Genomic DNA, 24,462 nt, shown 5'->3' on the forward strand with positions numbered 1-24,462 from the left:
TCCTTCCTTCCTTCCTTCCTTCCTTCCTTCCTTCCTTCCTTCCTTCCTTCCTTCCTTCCTTCCTTTCACCAAAGTTCAGTTCAACAACTCAGTTACCCTAGCTGGTAAAGAAACTGTTGAATTTACCTTTTCAGACCTGGATATAAGATATGAGAAGAGCTGGGAGAAATGGTTTCTGCTTTCAAGTGATTATTTACAGGGAGTATTGTGGGTGCTTTCTAGTAGGAACTTTGGAGACAGATCTGACTACGGTTGATATTATTCTAACCTCTCCTAGTGGGACAATTTCCAAGAGCATGATTCCATGTGGATATCCAGAAACCAGAAGAGAATATCAGATTTCCTGGATCTCGAGTTACAGGCTGCTGTGGGCCGCCCAATGAGCTGCTAGAAATTGAAATCCAATTCTCTGCAAGAAGAGCAAACTATCTTAAGCACTGAGCCATGTCTCTAGTTTTTGTAAAGGAATATGTGATAAAGTTTTGGCTCACTTAATTATACAAAGTTCATCATCTGTCATCCATCAGTGGAGAGCCAGAAAAATCAGTAGTGTATGGTGAACCCCTAAGGATAGTAACACAGAATCCAATCTCACTATGATGTTCTAAGAACAAGAGGTACCTACAGTAGGAAGGCAGAAATCCTTGAAGGTTAAACTTCCTTCTGCCACTTCTTTTTCTGGTCCACCTGACTGGATGACACCTACCTCTGCTGAGCAGGCTTCGTGTTGATGCAGAGCTCGTCTAGAAAGCCCACAGACACCCCAACATAGCCAAGTACTCAATTCTCTTCTGTTCCTTGGCCCAGGAAAGTACACAGATAAAATGAATGGCCAGAGAGAAATATCAAATTGTTTCCTGTTATGTCCCCAGTTTCTCCTGGCTCCTCAATAATGTCATTTCTTTTAATTTTATTTTCCATTACATCTGTAAAAGTTTTATAAGGTTGAACTCTCTCATTCTCTAGTACTGTTGAGTATTTATTATTTTATTTGCCATTTGTCTTTTGTTTTTATTTTTGCATAGTTTTTACACTTCCCATTGTATTATTCAGATCTTCAACACTAAGTACCTTCTCATGAATTTATTGCTCAGTTTTCTTCCTTTATTTCACATTAAAAAATAACTCTTAACCTCCTATCATTTTGATAACTGTTTTTGATCTTGAATACATATAATTTCTGGAACTAATTATACCACAGTGTAGAGTTAAGAATTTCAAAGTATTGCATGGATTTCCTCCTTCTCCCAGTGTCACAAATACCTTCTCAAGGCAGTAAATTAAAAACCACACTTTCCTAGAAGTATGGTAAATACGATTACAGATGTTAGAAAGAGCTCAGATGTTCATGATAATTCTTTAATCCTTCCCCTCCTTGTTTTTCCAGAAAACAGAGAAATCCCATTTAGTCAGTGGTTTAGTGATAATATATTCAATTGGTGGAGCTTTATTTTATTTTGCTTACTCTCTTTTTGGCTTTCTTTCATCCTCTTGATCTGAGAAACTCACTGGTATGGACTCATTACCACAACATATTACCCTTAACATTCCACCATGTACATGTGAGGAAATTAGTGTGTGTTTGCAGGATACAGGAAAAGGAAAGGAGTAACTTCATTTCTGCCCTGAAGAGCTGGGCTTGTGGAAATAAGTTCTGAGAGAATGACTTTGCCTGAGCACTTACGAAGTTACTACTGTAATGACTTTATTACTTGCATAGTTTTCATTGGTTTTATTTAAGCTATGTTTGAGGAGATGGGGAGGAAAACGATGATGCGAAGTTGATAATTTTGTGTTGCTGTAATGCTTAATATAAAACACAGTCCCCCTTTCTTGTCCTCTTATACCATGTTGTGAGAAAAAGATTTTCAATGGAGAAACAGTTACTGGTCATTCTTTCTTAATCGTTTTTTTATGTTTTAGTCATTTTATATCCCTATTGTAGCCCTCTCCCTCGTTGTCTCCTTCCAGTCCCATCTTCCACCTTCATCACTCCCATCTCTCTCCCTTTGTCCACAAGAAGAGGGAGATTTCCTCCCCTACCGTCTAACCCCAAACTATTAAGTCTCATCAGGACTGCCTGCATTCTCTTCCTCTATGTCCTGGAAAGGCTGCTCCACCAGGGAGAAGTGATCAAAGAGCAAATAATAAAGTTCATGTCAGAGACAGTCCCTAGTCCCCTTACTAGGGAAGCCACATGGAGACTGAGATATCTGTGGGCCACATCTGAGCAGGGGGTCTAGGTCCTCTCCACGCATGGTCCTTGGTTGGTGCATCAGCCTCTGCAGGTCCCACCCTGTGCCCAGGTTTGTTGGCTCTGTTGGTCTTCTTGTGAAGATTCAGTCCCCTCCAGGTCCTTCTATCCTCCGACTCTTCCCTATGACTCTCAGTGCTCTGTCCAAAGTCTGGCTGTGAGTCTAGCTTCTGTGCTGATCCCCTGCTGGGCAGAGTCTTTCAAAGCACATCTAGGGTAGATCCAATTTCTTCTCTTCAGTCTCTTCTGGTGTCTATTTTATTTGAAATTCTGAATGAGGATGGTCATACTTAATGGAAAAGCAAACAGATTTAAGAAAAAATAATTAAAGAACAGTCTTCTTGGAATGGAATCAATGTTGGAGCATTAGAACATTGCTTATCCTGTGTTTCAAGGTGAGGCCAAAGGCCTGATACAGACTCTCAGTGACCCTGAGTAGCAGAATAAATGAAAAATCTCACAGTCCTTTCTTAAAGTAAATGTTAACAAATATATTAGCTGTTGAGTTTACTCCTCATCCTCAAGGCACAACTATTTCTTCCAGACATTCTTACCATAGTTATTTGGAAACACAAAATTGTATTTAGAACTTACATGACTGTTTTTTCAGAATTATGAGTACAATATTATTTACAGAGTAACAGCTTTATGATTTACACATGTGCATGCTTCCAAATGTGATTTGTCCCTTTCTGTGGGAAATCACATTAGTTAATAGCATTTTAATAATACAATAACATTCCTGTGACATTTTCCCACAACAATCATCCCCAGTCAGCAAGCATGATTAATTGTAAATGACAGGTTTAAAATTATATCAGTAGATGAGTTGATATCCAACTGAGGCTCCAAATATTGAAAAATATAATTAGTCTTAATTATAAATGATATAGTTATTGTGTACAAAGTTGTTATACAGTGCTTTCAGGCTATGATATAAGAAAAGTATGCTACAGATTTCTTATTCTCACCCCACCCTTTGAGAATACATGGTCAGTAAATGTTTTTACGTATAAAACCCATCTAAGTGAGCATTTGTTCCCTTTCTCTTGGAGAATGGTCTCCTTTGACACCTGACCAGAACCGTGAATGCAATCTAATGTTCACAGTTTGAGATAGTCCCTTTCAGAAATTGTCATTAGAGGATAAAAATCTCTCTCCCTCGCTGACTTCCCATCTGTTATCGACAATAATTGGAAAGTCTTTCTTATTTTTCTCACGTAGTCCTTTAATTTCTTCTTTTTCTCTTTTTAACAGTTACATAATTAACATTACACAGTGGTAAAATATCCTTGGGAAAATGCTACAAAAATATCTCAGTGCAGAACATTTACACAGGCAGTAATTTGCTGCCTATAATGGTACCCAAATTCCTTTTTTTTTTTTTTTCCATTGAAGGATATGGTATTTCGTGTCAACAATCTGTTAATACACATTTAAAAGCTGTAAATTAAAATAAGTAGGAAAGTGTCTGGAAAAGCGGCCCATTGGTCTAGATTGTGACCCGTTATTGCAGATGACTCAAATTTGGCTCACAGCACCAAAATCAGGTGGTTCAAAATGACCTGCAACGTTGGCCCCGAGGACCCTGTGCCCTCCTCCTGACCCTGTGGACACTGTGCTCATGTGTAGAAACACATACGCAGCCATTTCCCTACTTGTAGGGAAGCATGCGGTGGAGTAATCATAGTCCTGGATACAGGGAAACAGTTATCAAGTTGTCCAGAGTAAATGAGTTGAAAATACACTTTTAAATTGTTTTATCAGAATCATTTTAATGGTGACGATTTTGTACTCATTAACTGATTTTTAAGAAATGTGGAGGCTATAGCTATCCTGGTAATAAATAAGCTTAAATATCTCTTTTTATTGTGGTGCACCTCACTCCATGTATATGACATGTATATGTACTCACTCCTGTGTATACTTGAAGGATGGAGTCTCTCACAGAAACTGGAGCTCACAGATTTGCTAGACTGTTTCTGGGCAGAGAGCCTTCTCCATCTGTCTGCTCCAAACTATTTATTTGTTTGTTTATCTATCTATCTATCTATCTATCTATCTATCTATCTATCTATCTATCTATCTAATATTAGTTAAACTTTGTTAACTTTGTATCCCAGCTGTATCCTGCTCCCTCATTCCCTCCCAATCTCACCCTCCCTCCCTCATCTCCTCCCTGCCCCTTTCCAAGTCCACTGATAGGGGAGGACCTCCTCCCCTTTCATCTAACCCTAGTTTATCAGGTATCTTCAGGACTTGCTGCAAAGTCTTCCTCTGTGGCCTAGCAGGAATGCTCCTCCCTCGAGGGGGGAGGGGAGGTCAAAGAACCCACCAATGAGTTCATGTCAGAGACAGTCCCTGTTCCCCTTACTAGGGAACCCACTTGGGTATTGAGCTACCATGGGCTACATCCAAGCCGAGGTTCTATGGTCCTTGGTTGGAGAAACAGTGTCAGAAAAGACCCCTGTACCCAGATATATTTGGTCCTTGCAGAGCTCCTATCCTTTCCACATCATAATAACTCCCCCTTCATTCATATGATTCCCTGTACTCTGCCGAAGGTTTGGTTATGAGTCTTAGCATCTGCTTTGATGCACTGCTAGGTATCACACCACCATCCTCAGCTTTTACATGGGTCCTGGGAATCTGAACTCAAGACCTTGTGTTTGTACAATAAGCACGTCATTGACTTGATCCATTTTCTCATTCTGAGTTTCCACTCTTGACTGCTGAGAAGTTCAAAGGTGTCAGGATTATTCCAATTTAGTGTTTACCCTATTTTCATACAACTTAAAAAAAATCTTCTGATTGCATAATATTGTTAATTATTTAGTTACCAGAGTAATAGAATTTATATTAATATTTTTAGATAGGTTTCATAATGAAGATAAATTTTCTTTGACAACCTTTTTCACTTTATTTAATTATTTATTTTTATTAATTGAAGTTTATTCATTTTGTATCCCCCCTGTAGTTCCTTCCCTCCTCCCCTCCTAATCCCACCCTTGCTCCCTCTTCAACCATGACCCTCCCCCAGTCCTTCTCCACTTCCCTCTGATCCTAGTCTATCAGGCCTCATCAGGAGTGGCTGTACTGTCTTCCTTTGTTAAACAGCTAAACCACACATAACCCTCAGAGACCTCAATTCCTATATTTCCTTTACATTCTGTTTGTCTCCTTAGATGTCAGAAAAAATATTGCACACTAAATTCAGGAGACTCGAGTATCTGTGAATTGACTTTTATCTCAAGCTCTGCCACCAACCTGTTCTAATGCATTCCAGAGAATACATCTCTGAATCCTTTTATTGTTTTCATGTATTATTGTCATAGAGAATTGTCATTTGAATTAAAGAATATATATGGAAATTATTTATCCCAAACTTTAAAATTATCTGGCAGTTAACAGTAAATTGTGGTAGTTTCCACCTATAATCCCAGCATTTGAAAGTTGGAGGAAGGAAGATTGGCCTAGTTTCTCTACAGACTGAGCCAGCTAGTGCATTCTATCGGAGCCCATATTAAAATGTGAAAATCTGTCTCCAACAAAGCTGAGCAAAATTGGTACCATTCTTACAATGGTCTATTTTAAATTTTTATTTTTTATATTAATCACAGTTTATTTACTTTGTATCCCAGCTGTGGTCCCCTCCCTCACAATTTCACCCTCCCTCCCTCATCTCCTGCCTGCCCTTCTCTAAGTTCACTGATAGGTGAGGTCCTCCTCCCCTTCCATCTGACACTAGTTTCTCAGGTCTCATCAGGACTGGCCACAAAGTACTTCTCTGCTCCTCTGTGGCCTAGCAAGGCTGTTCCTCCTTCAGGGGAGGGGGAGGCAAAGAATCTTCCACTGAGTATATGTCAGAGAAAGTCCCTGTTCCACTTACTAGGGAATCCACTTGGATGCTAAGTATCCATGGGCTATGTCTGACAGGGGTTCTAGGTTATATCCATGCATGGTCCTTGGCTGGAAAACCAGTCTCAGAAAAGACCCTTGTGCCCAGATATATTTGGTCCTTGTGGAGCTCCTATCCTCTTCAGGTCTTACTAACTCCCTCTTCTTTCATATGATTCCCTGCACTCTGCCCAAGGTTTGGTTATGAGTCTCAGTATCTGCTTTGATACACTGCTAGGTAGAGTTTTTCTGAGGCCCTCTGTGGTAGGCTCCTGCCCTATTACTTGTTTTCTCTTACTTCCAGTGTCCATCCCATTTGTCTAAGTAAGGGTTGATCATCTTACCCTGGGACGTCCTTAGCTCGTTTAGGTGTAGAGATTTTAGTATTTCATCCTATCTTATAGGTCTAGTATCTACTTATAAGTGAATATACCATGTGTGTCTTTCTGATTCTGGGATACCTCACTCAGTATGATCTTTTCTAGATCCCACCATTTGCCTGCAAATTTCATGATTTCCTTGTTTTTAATTGCTGAGTAGTATTCCATTGTGTAAAAGTACCATGATTTCTGTATACATTCCTCCATTGAGGGACGTCTGGGTTTTTTTCAGGTTCTGGCTATTACAGATAAAGCTGCTACAAACAAGGTTGAGCAAATGTCCGTGTTGTGTACTTGAGCCTCTTTTGGATCTATGCCTAGGAGTGGTATAGCTGGATCTTGAGGAAGCTCTATCCCTAATTGTCTCAGAAAGCTCCAGATTAAATTCCAAAGTAGTTGTAGAAGTTTACATTCCCACCAGCAGTGGAGTAGGGTTCCCCCTCCTCCACATCCTCTCCAGCATGTGTTGTCACTTGAGTTTTTGATCTTAGCTATTCTGATGGGTGTAAGATGAAATCTCAGGGCCATTTTGATTTGTATCTCCCTGATGGCTAAGGACATTGAGCATTTCTTTAAGTGTTTCTCTGCCATTATATATTCCTCTACGGAGAATTATTCGTTTAGCTCTGTACCCCGTGTTTTAATTGGATTGCTTGATTTGTTGTTTTTTAACTTCTTTAGTTCTTTTATATTCTGGATATCAGCCCTCTGTCAGATATAGGGTCGGTGAAGATCCTCTCCAGTCTGTAGGCTGTCATTTTCTTGCAATGGTCTTTACAGCCAAAAACTGGTTGAAAGTAAAAGAGCAATGGTCTTAGGAAAAATGTGTGGAAGAAAGAGCAGTCACAGGAAGACAGGAAGTTCAGAAAGTTTGGTGGAGGAGACAATAGCATGCTGCATAATCATGGTTAAGGATAAAACAATAAAGACGACAAAGCCCAGTGAGCAAGCACTAAAGTGGCCCATCCCACACACAAAATGTGGTCACAGATTGTCATAGCTCTTTATGTGACAAAACTGGAGCTCAGAAATTCTATGTGTTTGGAGCAAAGTCATCTCACATAGGTAATGTACACTCAACAAGGAAAAAATTAAAGATTAACTGATTTTTTTTTTTTTCTAAAATACTTGGAACCTGAGAATTCCTGATTTGGAAATATTTGCCTTTTTATAATAATCTGCCTCAGGGATGACACCTGACTTTAAACCTCAAATTGGTTCATAGCCTTTTTATGATTTGGTTGTAGTTTATCACAATGTTTGATATTATTTATCTCATGAAATGAAAACTCTTCTGGCATAAAGTATGCAATATAAAAATTTGGATTTTGAAGTATGTTTGATTTTAGATTTTCAGTTTTGGAGTATTCAGCCTTAATACTCAGATATCTTCATTTGTTACAGTTTTGTTGTTGTTGTGGTGGTGGTGTTTGTTTGTTTATTATGTATCCCAGTTACTTTGCTAAATGTGACAGCTAAAGAAACTTGGGAGAAAAGAGTTTATTTAATCTCATACTCTCAGGTCATAGTCCATCATTGAGGAAGTCATGGGAGGGACACAATTTAGGAACTGGGAGGTAGGAACAGAATCATAGGTCCTGGAGGAAGGCTGCTTACTGAATTACTTACCCTGGCTCCTGCTGAGCCATGCTTCTTCAGGGTGGTGCCGCTGGCAATGGGTTGAGCTATCCCAATCAAGATAATTCTTCCCAGACATGGCCAAAGGGCAATCTGACTGAGGTAATTCTTTAATTGAAGTTCCTTCTTCCCAGTAGGCACTAGGTTTTGTAAAGCTGCTGCAAAACTAACCCACACACCATGTGTAATTATATTCCAAAGCTAGAAAATTACTCCAGATATGCTTTACTGTATTCAGTTAAAGAGAATCATAATTATCACTGATTTTTTCTCCTATATCCCTGTCATTGTAAGTGGCAAGAGTAAAACAATTACCTCTGCCATTTAGGAGCTTCTGTGATAAATTAAAGATTCAAAGGCAAAACTACCCAAATATATTTATTTAAGTTGGTATGGAAGATTTCTAATTAACCTTTCCAGAATATTTTCAATCATATTCTCACTTATATTACCAATCTATTTTCTGAAAGCTCTTGGTAAACTTACCTTTAATAAAGCTTACCTAGCTGTAAATACATCACTAGTCTCTATGAGTAACTGAAAACAAGTGACATTATCAAAGAATGATGGGCACTTGCACAAATATACACCCAAGAAAAGGTGTAAATTCTTTAAGTACTGGTCAGGTTTGTTACTGCTTGACTCACTGTACTATTTTTAAACAGAAATAATCTCTTCAGAAATATCCAGTCTTTTTATGCAGTGCTGGAATAAAGCAAAATAGTCATTTTTTTTCTATTTTAATTTTTTTTAAATTTATTTGTTTTATTTTTATTTTTACTTATTTTATTTTTTTATTTAATTTTTATTATTAGTGACATTTTATTAACTCTGTATCCTAGCTGTATCCCGCTCCCTCAGACCCTCCCAATCCCACCCTCTCTCCCTCATCTCCTCCTTGCCCCTTTCCAAGTCCACTGATTGGGGAGGACCTCCTCCCCATTCATCTGAACCTGTTTTATTAGGTATCTTCAAGACTGGCTGCAAAGTCCTCCTCTGTGGCCTAGCAGGACTGCTCCTCCCTTGGGGGGGGGTGGGGAGGTCAAAGAGTCTGCCATTGAGTTCCTGTCAGAAATAGTCCCTGTTTCCCTTACTATGGGAAACCAATTGGTTACTGAGCTACTATGGGCTACATTCGAATAGAGGTTCTAGGATATATCCATACATGGTCCTTTGTGGAGTATCAGTCTCAGAAAGGACCCCTGTGCCCAGATATATTTGGTTATTGTGGAGCTCCTATTCTTTCCATGTCATACTAATTCCCCTTTCTTTCATATGATTCCCTGCACTCTGCCGAAGGTTTGGTTATGAGTCTTAGTATCTGCTTTGATACACTGCTTGGTAGAGTCTTTCTGAGACCCTCTGTGGTAGGCTCCTGTCCTGTTACTTGTCCATCTACTATTTGTTTTTTTTAATTACAGTTTATTCACTTTGTATCCCAGATGTAGTCACCGCCTTCATCCTCTCCCAATCCTATCCTTCTCCCTCTTTCCCTTCCATGTCCTTCCCCCAGTCCATTGATAAGGGTGGTCCTCCTCCCCTTCCCTCTGACCCTAGCCTATCAGGTCTCATCAGGATTGGCTGCATTATACTCCTCTGTGGCCTGGCAAGGCTGCTCCCCCTCAGGAGGAGATGATCAAAGAGCAGTTTACTGAGTTCATTTCAGAGGCAGCCCTTCTTCCCCTTACTAGGGTACCCATTTGGACACTGAGCTGCCATGGGCTACATGTGCAGGGGATCTATATTATCTCCATGCATAGTCCTTGTTGGAGTATCAGTCTCAGAAAAGAGCCCTGGGCCCAGAATATTTGGTTCAGTTGCTCTCCTTGTGGAGCTCCTGTCCTTTCCAGGTCTTTCTATCTCCCTCTTCTTTCTTAAGATTGCCTGCACTCTGCCCAAAGTTTGATGATGAGTCTCAGTCTCTTCTTTGATACCCTGCAGAGGATGGGATGGACATCAGAAAGGGGAGAGAACAGGAAACAGGAGTCTACCACAGAGGGACTCAAAATAGTCATTTTTATTCAGAAATTCCTCCTATATTTTTAAAGAAGAAGGCTCTTCACCAGAAAGTCATGCTCTGTGTGTAATTCTGACTACCGTGTTTCTGATGTTAAGTTGATCCAAAGAAAGATTATTAAAGAAGCAGAGCAGTTCTCAACTCATAATTCAGTGTATATACTTTCAGAATCATCCACTCACATCTGTGTTCATTTGTGCTTTGGTGTTATTTTCAGTGTGCACACTGATCTGTTGTCTCCACTACTCTTTAAGGGATCCATTGAATCTAGGAATCTAGGCAGATTACCCTATATGTATGAAGTTCAGAATTAAAGACATAATATCTTCGTTAAGTATAAATTAGACACTGAAGAATCATTTCTATCTTCTGTTTAAAAAAAAACAAAAAAAACTTTTTATTGATTCATTGTGAGTTTCACATCATACAGCCCAGACTCACTAAACTACCTGTCCTCTCACATCTACCCTTTACCCTTGGAACCTCATCCACAAAATAACAAAGCAAAAACAACACCAAAAACAAAGCACAGAAAACATCTCAAACATCTCATGGTGGAAGCTGTTGTATGTCACACATTAAATCCCTCTCTCCACACATCTTCACTTGCAAATGTTTGTTGTAATAAGTCATTGGTCTGGTTCAAGATTTCTGCCTTCTGTGACACCATCAATATTGGATCTTCATCAGGACTTCTCCCTGTCATCCTGTTGTAGCCCTGTGTTATGGCAATCCTGCAGCTTTGAAACAGCAGGACTAGTCCTTTTGTATATCTCAGTTGTTTGCAGATGGTATGATTTTGGGGTAGGCCAATTCAGAGGCCTGGATCTCGGCCTGGGTATTAACTGAGCTCATCAGCCCGCTCAGTTAATACCCAGGGTGGGCTCTGTAGCACTGTTGGTACTCGACCAAATGCTGCCATTGGCAGAAGGCAGGCTCAGCTCTCCTGCTCTCATGCCCTCATGATCAGCACACCAACACCCATATATCCAGAGTAGCTCTACTGTGCTGCCCAGTTAATGTAGAGGACCCACTATTCCAAGTGTTGCAGCCTGTGAGGGGCAGGCCCAGCTCTTCTCATCTCACACCCTCAGGGCACTCAACAATGCCTTTACCATCAGGGCACTCTCCTGTTGTCAAGGCAAGATGCTACAGACATCAAGAGACAGGGCCAGCCTACCTGATCTCATGACCTCCAGGCCAGTTCTCCAAACTACCAGAGCATCATGCTGCACTCACGTCACCCCCTGCCAGAAGAGTGGCAAGGCCAGTTCTCCTGAGCTATCACCCTCAGGGCTGGCTTACCTGTTCACCAGCACCAGGGTCAGCTCTGCGATGCAGTCCTGGCCAGGAGCAGTGCCCACTCTCCTGACTTTTGCAGCTAGTGAGCCGCAGGAACAGCTTTCTCCAGCTCACGACCCTGTGCCCATCTTTCCTGATTGCCTGAGGTGGTGAGGGGGCTTCTCCTCTGCTCCCAGGTGATCCCATGTGACATGAGTGTTGGGTCAGCTCTTCTACTCTCATACCCTCAGGAGCTGGGTCACCCAGACCCCTACCACCAGCTCCATTGTGCTACCAATGAGATGGACATTCTAGTTGATTTGTACTTAAAGAATTACACTTAACCAAATATTTGATAGTGAAGGTCATACTTCATTTTCAGAGTTGGTGGGCCTTTCGATTTTATAATCACTAATGCTCAGAATCCGGTATAAGTTTGTAGACAATAAAGACAGAGTATATTTCAGAATTCTGTCTTAAACTCAAGAAAAATATCTCCAATGTGACCACACAAATATGAGCTGATCAAGAATACCAACAACTAACATGCCAAATAGATCCAAAAACATGCTCATAAGACCTTAGCTCTATTTTGAAAACTACAGGTAACTGAAGGAAGGTGGGAGCAGGGGAGGTGCTGTTCCTGGGAAAATGCACACCATTTGGTTCTCTTGTGGCAAACATCTTTTTTTTTTAATTTTTTATTAATTACACTTTATTCATTTTGTATCCCCCTATAAGCTCCTCCCTCCTCCCCTGCCGATCCCACCCTCCCTTCCCTTTCTGCATGCATGCCACTCCCCACGTCCACTGATAGGGGAGGTTCTCCTCTTCTTTCTGATCTTAGTCTATCAGTTCTCATCAAAAGTGGCTGCATTGTCCTCTACTGTGGCCTGGTAAGGTTGCTCCCCCCTCAGGGGGAAGTGATCAACGAGCAGGCCAATCAGATTATGTCAGAGGCAGTCCCTCTTCCCATTACTATGTAACCCACTTGGACACTGAACTGCCATGGGCTACACCTGTGCAGGGGTTCCAGGTCATCTCCATGAATAGTCCTTGGTTGGAGTATGATTTTCTGGGAAGTTCCCTGTGTTCAAATTATCTTGTTCTGTTGCTCTCCTTGTGGAGTTCCCGTCCCCTCCAGCTCTTACTATTTCCCACTTCTTACATAGAATTCCATTCACTCTGCCCATCAGTTGGCCATCAGGCTCAGCATCTGCTTTGACAGTCTATACTGCAGAAGCTTTCAGTGGCCCTCTGTGGCACGTTTCAAGGTTGTTTCCTGTTTTCTTCTGGCTTTCAGAGGCCCTCTGTAGCAGGTTCCGAGGTTGTTTCCTATTTTCTTTTTTTTCTGATGTCCATCCTCTTTGCCTTTCAGGATGGGGATTGAACATTTTAGTTAGGGTCCTCTCTTTTGCTTAGTTTGTTTAGATGTACAGATTTTAGTGGGTTTATTCTATATTGTATGTTTATATGAGTGAGCATATACCATGCGTGTCTTTTTGCTTCTGGGACAACTCACTCAGGATGATCCTTTCCAGGTCCCACCATTTACCTGCAAATTTCATGATTTCCTTATTTTTCATTGCTGAGTAATACTCCATTGTATAGATGTACTGGCTCAGAGGTTAAGAGCAAACATCTTTGAAAGCATGAATGCAAGTAATGTTATGTGGCCTCAACAGATTATATTTTGGAATAAATACATATGTATATGTATAATGTGTATGTATGTATATGTACATATATATGTGCATATATACTTATATATGTAAACACATATGTGTATGCGATAACAATCAATGAAAATAAAAAGGCCATGAATTTGAAGGGGAGGATTATATAAGAAAGGTTTCGTGGGAGGAAAGGGAAGGTAGAAATGTTGTAATTAAAATATAGCTCATAAAAAAAACAAAATCCCAAGCAAATATTTACTGAACAACTTTTATGACACTCAAATTGGCAACTCAAATGGAAGTTTTAAAAAACAAAGATTCTAGTATAATAGATTTATAAAAAACATACCAATTTGTACTTATATGCAGAAGTATGATGAAACAAAATTATGAAAAAATATAATTTTTTTTCTTTTGTAGCCAAGAAAACCATAGCTGAGCAGCAGAAAACCATGGCTGTATAGCAAAAAGAAAGTATAGCAAAAAAATTCATCATGTGCAGTAATTTCCAATCCGACCTGAACTGCATGAATGCATGTGTGTTCACTTTCTTGCTTGTGTTCAGCTTGGGTTTCTTCCTCTCTCTTAGACCTGCCTAGAGTATGGTACCTCCCACAACAAGCTGGTCTTCTTACACTAATTTATTTAGTTAGAACAATTTCCCAGAGATCAATAAAATGCAGGCAAACCTTCATTCAGGAGCTACACAGGTAATCACAGGCTATGTCAAGATAAGAATGCTAACCATTACAGTAACAAATATTTGAGAATACCTTCTGAAATGTCCTTAGTTAAATAATTGTTGCTGATTGAACAGAAAGCTGAATATTCTTTAAAACTATGTGAGCTAAGAGTGGTGACACATACCTTTAATCACAGCACTCAGGAAACAGAAACAGGAAGATATCCATGAGTTCAAGGTCAGCCTGGTCTATGCAGAGTTCCAGGACAACTACAGCCACACAATGAGACCCTCTGTAAATAAATAATTTTTTACATGAAGTTTATCTAGTCACATTGTGAGAAAGATAAAAAGAGTTAAGTGGATAACTGAGGAAACTGTCTTTATTATCTGTGGTGAAATAAAATATTATATGAAAATGAAAAACTCCATCTAAGATGAAAAATTTGAAAATTGCTTTAGTAGAAAAATATTTCCATTTCCAAGTGCTTTATAATGACTATGTAACATATTTTGTACCACAAGACTCATGTTCGGGAGGAAAATATGAAGCTAAGTAACTAAACATCGACAGCTTTAAATATTATTAATAGCATATTTTCATATTTTTAATATTTGTTGATGATTATCATAATTGCTGACTTATGAGTAGATATCACAGTATATTTAAAATGAGAAAATCATGGTTCAAATTGTCTTAGCTATGAGTAGCCCCCTCATACATTTGAAAAATATGTTGTATGTAAAGACAGCTTATACATGTTAAGCAATTTTTAAATAACAGTCGGAGATAGGTGTGTATATGGGTTAAACTAAACTGACCACTTAGAACATCCACACAAAGCTAGAAAACAAATGGCATGTTTACAAGCCAAGTTTGCTGCAGGGGTGTGGGTTACTAAGTCAGGGACAATTCCTGTAAAGACAAACAGGAGCTTTGAAATAAAACTCCTAGCCCTTCATGATCACTCCCTGACAGAGTTCATTTACTTTTATGGTTTTAACCATTATTTCCATGTAAAACAACTCCCCAGTCTGTATTTCCAAACATAATCACTCACCCAAGTTCTCAACTCATATATCACACACTGTTCTGTACAGCTGTGAGGAACTGAAACTCTAGAAAATTTTCCACACGCTCCATAGCCAAAAAGCATGTTTGAGCTCTCCAGTTTTGCTAACATGAGCTCAAGGTTTCTGCTTCAGAAGTGTCTTTCAATACTAACACCCTGACAGTGGCCTAGTGTTTCTGACCCTTTAGCTTCTGGCTCCACTACCCAGTGTGCCCTATTTATTTGTGTTTTTCCCCTGTATCTTCTCACATCAATTAATTTAATAAAAACAATCCCCAACTAATGTCCAATCCAATGTAAACAATCCTTCATTAAGATTTTTCTCCCAAATGATTCCAGGTTGTGTCAACTTGGTAATTAAAGTTCTCACAACGGATCAAATTTTGAGTCACCTAAGATTTGGGGTCTCAGGTGGTTTGGCCTACTCAAGCTTCAGGATATCTAAGCATATTTTTTTGTCCTCCTGAGCATCCACCAGCACATATATGCATAGACAACACACACACAAACTTAAATAAAAATAAGATAAATATTTTTAGATGATTATCACCTGGATTTGGAGAAGAACTAGCCCGTGGCGAGTAGCCCCTACGCTACTTCCTAGGCTGGGTAGGTGGGATCTCCGATGTCTACAGTGGGAGAGGTGTTGAGCTGAGCACAGGGAAGCCGGGAAGTGAGATGACACACAATCACATTCTTTTCTCTCCTTTTTAAATTATTTTTAATTTTTATATCATTTATAGTTCATTAACTTTGTATCCCAGCTGTAGTCACCTTCCTCATTCCCTCCCAATTCCACCCTCCCTCCCTCATCTCCTCCCTGCCCCTCTCTAAGTCCACTGATAGGAGACATGTTCCTCCCTTTCTCTCTGACCCAAGCTTATCAGGTATCTTCAGGATGGGCTGCAATGTCCTCCTCTGTGGCCTAGCAGAACTACACCTCCCTTGGGGGAGGGGGGGCAAAGAGTCAGCCATTAAGTGAAAGGATCTTCATCAACCCTATATCTGACAGAGGGCTCATATCCAGAATATATAAAGAACTACAGAAGTTAAAAAGCAACAAATCAAGCAATCCAATTAAAAATTGGGGCACGGAGCTAAGCAGAGAATTCTCTGTAGAGGAATACAGAATGGCAGAGAAACACTTAAAGAAATGCTCAATGCCCTTATCTATCAGGGAGATGCAAATCAAACCTGAGATTTCATCTTACACCCATCCAAATGTCTAAGATCAAAAACTCAAGTGACAACACATGTTGGAGAGGGTGTGGAGGAAAGGGAACCCTACTCCACTGCTGGTGGGAATGTAAACTTGTACAACCATTTTGGAAATCAATCTGGTCCTTTTCCGGACAATTAGGAATAGTGCTTCCTAAAAATCTAGCTATTCCACTCGTAGGAATATATCCAAAAGATGTTCAAGTACACAACAAGGACTTTTGCTCAACCATGTTCCTAGAAGCTTTATTTGTAATAGCCAAAACCTGGAAACAACCCAGATGTCCCTCAGTGGAGGAATAGATACAGAAATCATGGTACTTTTACATAATGGAATACTACTCAGCAATTAAAAACAAGGAAATCATGAAATTTGTAGGCAAATGGTGGGATCTAGAAAAGATCATACTGACTGAGGTATCCCAGAAGCAGAAAGACACACAGGGTATATACTCACTTATAAGTGGATACTAGACCTATAAGTTAGGATAAACATAATAAAATCTGTACACCTAAAGAGGATAAACAAAAAAGAGGACCTAGGGTAAGATGATTAATCCTCACTTAGGAAGACAAATAGTGGAAAAAAAGACAAATGGGATAGACATTGGAAGAAGAAAAAAACAAGTAATAGGGCAGGAGCCTACCACAGAGGGCCTCTGAAAGATTCTACCTAACAGTGTATCAAAGCTGATGCTGAGACTCATAACCAATCAACCAATCCTTGGGCAGAGTGCAGGGAATCATATAAAAGAAGGGGGAGTTAGAATGAACTGGAGAGGACACGAGTTCCACAAGGACCAAATATATCTGGGTAAAAGGGTCTTTTCTGAGACTGATTTTCCAGCCAAGGACCATGCATGTATATAACCTACAACCCCTGCCAGACCACTAAATGGCCCATGGCCACTTAGCATCCAAGTGTGTTCTCAAGTGAGTGGAACAGGGACTGTTTCTGACATGAACTCAATGGCTGGCTCTTCTCTCTGCTTTTAAGTGTAGATGTGATATGACTAGAACATTGTGTTCATTGCATGACTTTCCTACAGTGATGGACTCTAACCTAGAATTGTGAACTTAAATAAACCATTTCTCTATTAAGTTGCTATTTGTCAAAGTGTTTCATCACAGCAAAGAAAATGATCCAGAAACAATTTGTGTGGAGAAAATTTAAATCTGTATAAAATATGTAAAATTATTCCTTTGCTCTTAGCCAAATATTAATATAGTTCCTAAGAAAGGCCTTCTTGTCTTTAGCCTTTTCAATAGTGTTGGACGAAAATTCAAGATGTGAATATATGGAAAGAGAACATAAACCTTTGCAAATAATGACATGTGCAATACAGCTGGTGGTCAGAGAAATTTGATGTGTGTGTTTGTGTGTGTGTGTGTGGTTGGGAACATATGTGTAAGTACATGCATGTGCGTGTGCATGAGTATATGTGTGTGTTAGTGTGTTTGGCTGTAAAAATATGTGTATGTTGCTTTGGGGTACTGAACACACATGTAGAATTCCTGCTTCACATTCTGCAAAGAGGCTCAGTGTGGAGAAAAAGACTGAAAAGAAATTTCCAAATTGCTTATAATCAAATTGGTTCTAGAAATCAGAATGGTAAACAAAGGCAAGTAAAGTAAAACAGATATGGGTATCTCTTCATATAGAAACCAGTGTGCTCCATCAGTGTGTTGAAGAACATACGGAGAAGTTGTGAAGACAGGTTCCCAGAATAGGCAAACTCCCGGCGCTTTCATAACAATCATGGGAAAGTTTTCCATTCCCAGTATAACAATTCTCTGAGATCCTACAGGACATAATACTGTGAGATGCCAACGATCAAGTTATCAAAATTTAGCAAACCAACATACTTGTGTGTAGAATAAAAAGCTAATATACATAGCAATCATAGAATATGTGTCTTTTCTGCCACCACAAATAAATGTGTACTAATATTTTCTTAAATAAAACAAGTGAAAACATTAAGGATGGTGGCCACATCACTCTGAAGTGCTTGGGCACTGTGGAGTTGGTCTCATGATGGGCTAAATCCCCGTGAAGACTGACCAGAGCCTAACATTGGCAGCACCTCCTGTGAGACGAAATGAACTGTGAAGGGAAGTGTTGGCATTCTGAGAGCCTTGTCCCCGATCTTAGCATACTAGGTAGTGTGTGAACATATACATCAGAGCATGATTTCAATTTAGATTGCCCATTCAGGGTAAGCCACCTGCCAAGTCATCATAGCAAATACCAAGGAATCACATAACAAGAGATGCACTCATTTATTCGCCACTATTTTTTTTATTTATGGTTATGGGTGTCATGAACTAAACAGACAATAGTCATGAGCAATTCTAGAGTCAACAGAAGATTTATAGCTGGCTACTTAGTGTTAACTAATCAATAATGAAGCATGCCTAGGTGTGGAGGTCTGTTAATTACGTAGAGTTTATCTACAAGAGCAAATGTCTGTTTATATACATAAACCAGTGTGGATACAGAAACAGAAACATCAAACTGTGAAACAGTGCTTACAAACTACCAGAACATCTTAATGAATATTTACCATATGCATGTGTATACATACACATGTTACATATATGAGTGTATTCACATCATATGTATTATAGAGCAGCACGAATGAAGATTTTCAAATTCATAATGTTGTTACCTCTGACACTGCTTCTGAAATATAATTTTAAATCTTTAATAAATAGTACCATCACCATTAAACCAGATGAAAGACAGAATGCCAACTTTGGAGATGTAGTTAAAAGTAAATATAATTTGGAATCTAAAACTAATTGTACTAAAAAGTAACAAAACAAAAATTTTCTCTTTTTCAAAGAGGGTCATAATTATAGTGATAGCATTGCTCAGTGTTTATTAATTATATCAGACAAAAAATGTCAGCAACTATCTTTGGAACCCAAAAATTATCACTGCATACGCCACACTAAAACTTTCTTCTTCTCCCCCTCTCTCTTCCTCTCCCTCACTCTCTCCATCTTTATCTCCCTCTTTCTTTCTCTGCCTATCTCTCTCCCATCTCTCTCTCTCTTTTTTTTTTTGCTGTACTTTATGGGTAAGGTGTTTTTTGAGACAAGGTCTCTCTGTGTAATCCTAGTTGTCCTGGAACTCACTATGTAAATCAGGGTAGCCTTAAGTTCATAGAGATCCACCTGCTTCTGCCTCCCAAGTGCTGAGGCTAAAGGAGTGCACGAGCCTTTTTGGCTTTATATGTCAGATTTTAATACCAGCATGTTTGCTTTCTTGGCCTTTTTTGCTGTGTGTCTGTTTGTGTTACATGTGTGTGCACGTCTTTCTGAATGGGCGTTTTCAACCATATGTGCACGTATGAGTGCCAGAGGTTGGTCTCACTTGTCTCCCCTGATTGAGCTCCATCTTGCTCTCTGAGAAGTCTTCCACTGAATCTGGAGCTGCTTTCCTGGGCTACACTGTTGGCCTTTGAGCTCCATGGATCTGTCAGCCCTGCCATAAGCTACGGAATTATGCCTGGGCATGCCAGGTCCTTTTATGTGGACCTGGGACTTCACAGTCAGGTCCTCATGTGCAAGCATGTTACCCACTGAGCCCTCCTCTCATCCCACTGAATTTTGATTAAACACACCTTTCCATTTCTTGTTTTGCAAGGTTGGTTTGCAGCAGTATTCTAAGATATTATGACAATGCAAAGATTAATGCACACATCAGATACACATGTACACAGATTCACATCAGATTCACACACACACACACACACACACACACACACACACATATGCATACATTCACATACAAACACACACATACCCTAAATAGGACGCTTTGTCACATGAAGACAATGTATAGCAAAGGATAGAAAAACAAAACATGATATGGGTAAAATGTGTTTCTATTCTTACTATTGTCATACTACTCAGAAAGAAAAAAGAATAAAGGAGAATAATTTTTGAATTTTTAGTTTAGATTTTAGAAACTCCTTTTTAAAAATTATTTATTTATTATAATTTATTCACTTTGTATCTCCATTGCAGCCCCCTCCCTTGTCTCCTCCTAGTCCCACCCCCTCCCTCTACTCCCACTCTGCCCTTTCCCTAGTCCCCTTCTATCTGAAGGGTCCTCCTCCCCTTCTATATGACCCTGACTTGTCAGATCTCATCAAGGTTGGCTGCATCATCTTCCTGGAGGCCTGACAAAGCTGCACCCCCCTGGGGGAGGTGATCAAAGACCCTGCCACTAAGTTCATGTCAGAGACAGCCTAGGTACCCCTTACTAAGACACCCACTTGGAAACTGAGTAGCCTATGGGCTTCCTCTGAACAGGGGGCCTAGTTCATGAAGGTTCTTTGTTGGAGTATCAGTCTCTGCAGGACCCCCTGGGCCAAAGAGTTTGGGCTCTCTTGTTCTCCCTGTGGATTTTGTGTCCCTTCCAGGTCTTTCTATCTCCCTCTTCTTTCATAAGGTATCTGACACTCTGTCAAAGTTTGGCTATGAGTCTCAGTATCTCCTTCGATACCCTGGTGAGTAGAGTCTTTCAGAGGTCTTCTGTGGAAGGCTCCTGTCCTATTACTTGTCTTCTCCTTCTTCCAATGTCTATCTTGTTTGCTCTCACCCAGAATCAGAAAGACCCAGATGGTATATACTCACTTATAAGTGGATGTTAACCATATAATATGAGATAAACATACTAAAATGTATAGTCCTAAACAAGTTAAAGAGCAAAGAGGACCCTAGGGAATAATTTTGAAATTCTAAATTAAAGAGTAAGAAGTATCAAAGCTAATAGATAAAGTTTTACTGTGGACATGGGTGAGGATGTTTAAAGGAGAACAGAAATATCAATAAAAATCAGGGTACAAATAGCTGAATTACATATAAGGATTTAGACTTGTAGAATTTGAAGACTCTGGGAATGGTAAAGAACACACTGTCCACTAGTTGTAAAAGAGTCACTGGAATTTCTCAGAACAACATCACAGTTTCAGAGTCAGGTTAGTGCTATAGACAACATGTAAAATGACCAAGTTTTTAACGTGTCCTATTCTGAAAAGTTGGTTACATGCCAACTTAAGGCTGTTCAGATGCCTACAGTATGGAGAAATCTAAAGCTATTGTGGTAGTCTCCTGTCAGGGCAATGCTGGATGCCTGCCAAAGAAGGTAACTCAAACTAAATGGCCACTTCCTTTTTCTTAATCCCCAGGATGTCATTATTTTTAAATAAATTTGTCAAAATATGTAAGTTAAAGATATCAAATCAACAGCTTTGTTTAATTAAAATTCAAAGATATATATATATATCTTTGAATTTTATATTATAAACTATTATATATATATATATATATATATATATAATAGTTTTATGTAAGTACTGGAATATATTTTACTGAGTTTTTTTGACAGACCATTAACGTTCACCTAGCTGGAGAGAAGGCTGAGTGATTAAGAGCATGGAGAGCTCCTCCAGAGGACCTGGGTGATGGTCCCAGAACCTACACAGCACATCACAGTCATCATTAAATTTAGACCCAGAGATCTGACAGCCTCTTCTGGCCATAGTAAGCACCAGGCAAGCATGTGGCACACCAGAAATACAAGCAGGCCAAATACCCACATATATAAAAATAAAAATGTAATGTCCACACTACAAAGAAGTAAAAGGGGAATGAAGATTAATTGAAGTATAAGCCTTGTCATCTAGATGTATTATATTTAAGTATGCATAGACTAATCAGTGGACTTCAATACACCAAGCAGTAGACTGTGCAAGTTCTCTGTCCCCACAGAAGATAGAGCTGGGCCCTAATTAAGCAGAGTAATTATCTGGTAAGGTGTGATCAAAGATTCTTAAAATTGCAGTTTCATTTATGATTCTGGAATAATGTAACCTGAAAAAAAAAACAAACCTGAGAATATAAAGGGGTCTATTCCAGCTTACAGTGTCAGGTTAGAGATCAGCATTGTGGAGAAGTTAAGGCAAGGACTTTAAAAACTCGCATCACATTCACAGTCAGGCGCAAACTGTTAAAGCATGCACACTTGCTCACTTTCTGGAGTTCAGTTCTATTTCTCTTCTTATAAAGCTCAGAATGTTCTACCAATGGGATGGCACTGCCCGCATCAATCAACGTAATCAATATAATTCTCCACAGTCTAACTTTAGTGCAAACAATCCCTCATTAATACTCTTTCTTAGTGATTCTAAATTGTACCAAGTTAACGATTAAAGCTAATATCACAAGTATGTATGAGTGTGTGTGTGAATCGATTGTTTCCCTCAAGCTAAGACTTAGGTCTTGCAAATGACTAGCTCCTGACCTAGTAGCTCTCACCTGTGGGCTATTCCTGAAGTCTCTGTTGTGCCTAATCTCCAGAAGAAGTGAAATTCAGGCTTATATCAACATCAGTGTGAGATCACAGACCCCAAGGGTATGGACTGTAGGAAAGCATGGGTTTTCTGTTGAGGAAAGCCCACATCTACACAGAGTCGTAGGCACTGTTAGCCCATCAGAGATGGAATAAAACTAAACAGGTGTCTTTAGGGCTAGCGTGCCAATGCAGAATGTGATGAGGGCATTTTGGGATACGAAATTACAAGATAAGAATCCCCAGGCTGAACGCCTGCTTGAATAGTGGAAACGAGGGTATGAAGAAAAGTAGCAGGCAGGATGGAATGTGTTAAGGCACGGGGAGAAAGGTGCACGGGGTTATTAATGAGCCTGGTGCTGTGTGTGCTAAATGTGTTTCATTCTTCTACTGCTCCTGATTGAAAGGAATCTAGGAGCTGGAACACAAGTGTGCCTTCAGCCATTGTGAAGAGAGGAAACGCCTGGTGCTCACAAGTGCTCCAGTTAAAGCATCTGTTGCAACCAAGGAAGCAAATGTGTAATTGTGATTGGCAAACACAGAGACAAATTGAATTATAACTAGTACTTACATTACCTATGATTTGATAGCCTTGGTAAGAAATTCTTAACAGACTAATAGGTCTATACAATTATCCCTTATCCTCTCTCAAAGGGTTGCATTAGGCTAGCACACAAGAAGACATTTCAAAACTCTTTTTTCTAAGTGCCATCATTTTGTTCTCAGAAAACTTCAAAGCATAAGGTTAAAAAGCTAGCATAGACTCTTTGAAATGTGCATTACAGTGATGTCTCTTCCAGTTTTCTCCAGAGCTCCACTTTTAGACATTGTGTATACGGGATTTGAGCCCAAATAAGATGCAATTATGCAAGAGTTGAAACAGAGGTCTTTGCTCTTGAACTTTTAAGAGCATTTCTCCTTTACTGCAAACTTGGAGGGAGCCAGGACTCTTTAGAGAACTCAGGAGCACCCTAAGTAACATGCTCAGTCAATCAGAGACCATTAGTCATTTGACCATTTATCCTTAAAAAGAAACACACAGGCGATAAGTCCAATTCAAAAGACCGAAGACTGAGATGATTCCTAATGGTGTTTATTCAAATTCAGTATAGGAACAGACAAGTGTTGGGAAGACGTTTCTGACATTGGCAACAAATGTCTTAAATTTCTCAAGATTTCCCATACCATATCATCTTCTCAAATAAATGACATCTTCTTGTGTTATTTCCTTTGTTGTGTTCCTGAACTAGACAGTTGTTATTAGAATCAATAACTGCAAAGTAGAGAGTTAGATTTCCAAAGAATGGCAACTACAACAGCAATATTGTTTGACTGTTTAGTTCTCATAGATAGCATTAACGTAACACACAATAGGAATGAGGAGAGCAGGTGAAGTCTAGACAGGGAATGGTGTTGACAAAAACTAAACTGAAATGTTAGGGACTTACCAGCTTTCAATATATTGACCTTCAACACATGATTTAAGAAATAAGGGTGATGACTTTGTAATGTCCATATATACCTTTGCTACAAAATTCTTAAATTAATCTCTTGCAATGCTTATATTTAGAATAAAAGCAGATCTTTCTTGATACTATGAGATACACGATAGTTAAGCAAAGGGTTGTCTTCATATGTAGTTTCTGGGATCATTATGAATCTTAGGAAGTTAAGGTAGGATGACATTCTTTTTTAAAAATAAATCTAGATATGTATTCTGTTGCCATTTGAGTTCACCTGTGGCATAGCAATATAAATAAATATGACACTGTTTTGGAGCTGGAGATGTGACTAAGTGGCCAAGAGCCCCTGAATTCAGTTCCTGGAAGCCATGGCCGGTAGTTCAATACTGCCTGTAATTGCAGCTCCAGGGAAACCAACAACCTTTTCCTGCCTACGCAGACACATATACTCAGATTCATATGCACACATGTGGAGACAGATGCACATACGCATACACATTAAAGACATAAAACGTAATA

The 24,462-nt window shown here is 39.4% G+C and overlaps 1 protein-coding gene and 1 pseudogene across 1 annotated transcript in view; one reads left to right on the forward strand and one right to left on the reverse strand.

The window, feature by feature from the left end:
- The window catches only part of LOC129668355 (L-xylulose reductase-like), a 62,977-nt pseudogene extending 51,267 nt beyond the window's left edge, over positions 1-11,710 (reverse strand).
- Positions 1-24,462, forward strand: part of Lrrtm4 (leucine rich repeat transmembrane neuronal 4) — a 784,880-nt gene that overhangs the window by 685,593 nt on the left and 74,825 nt on the right. The gene's annotated exons all lie outside the window — the stretch shown is intronic.

This window comes from Psammomys obesus, unplaced genomic scaffold (assembly GCF_907164565.1).
Source record: "Psammomys obesus unplaced genomic scaffold, mPsaObe1.curated_primary_1811, whole genome shotgun sequence".
In the NCBI taxonomy this organism is placed as follows: Eukaryota; Metazoa; Chordata; class Mammalia; order Rodentia; family Muridae; genus Psammomys; species Psammomys obesus.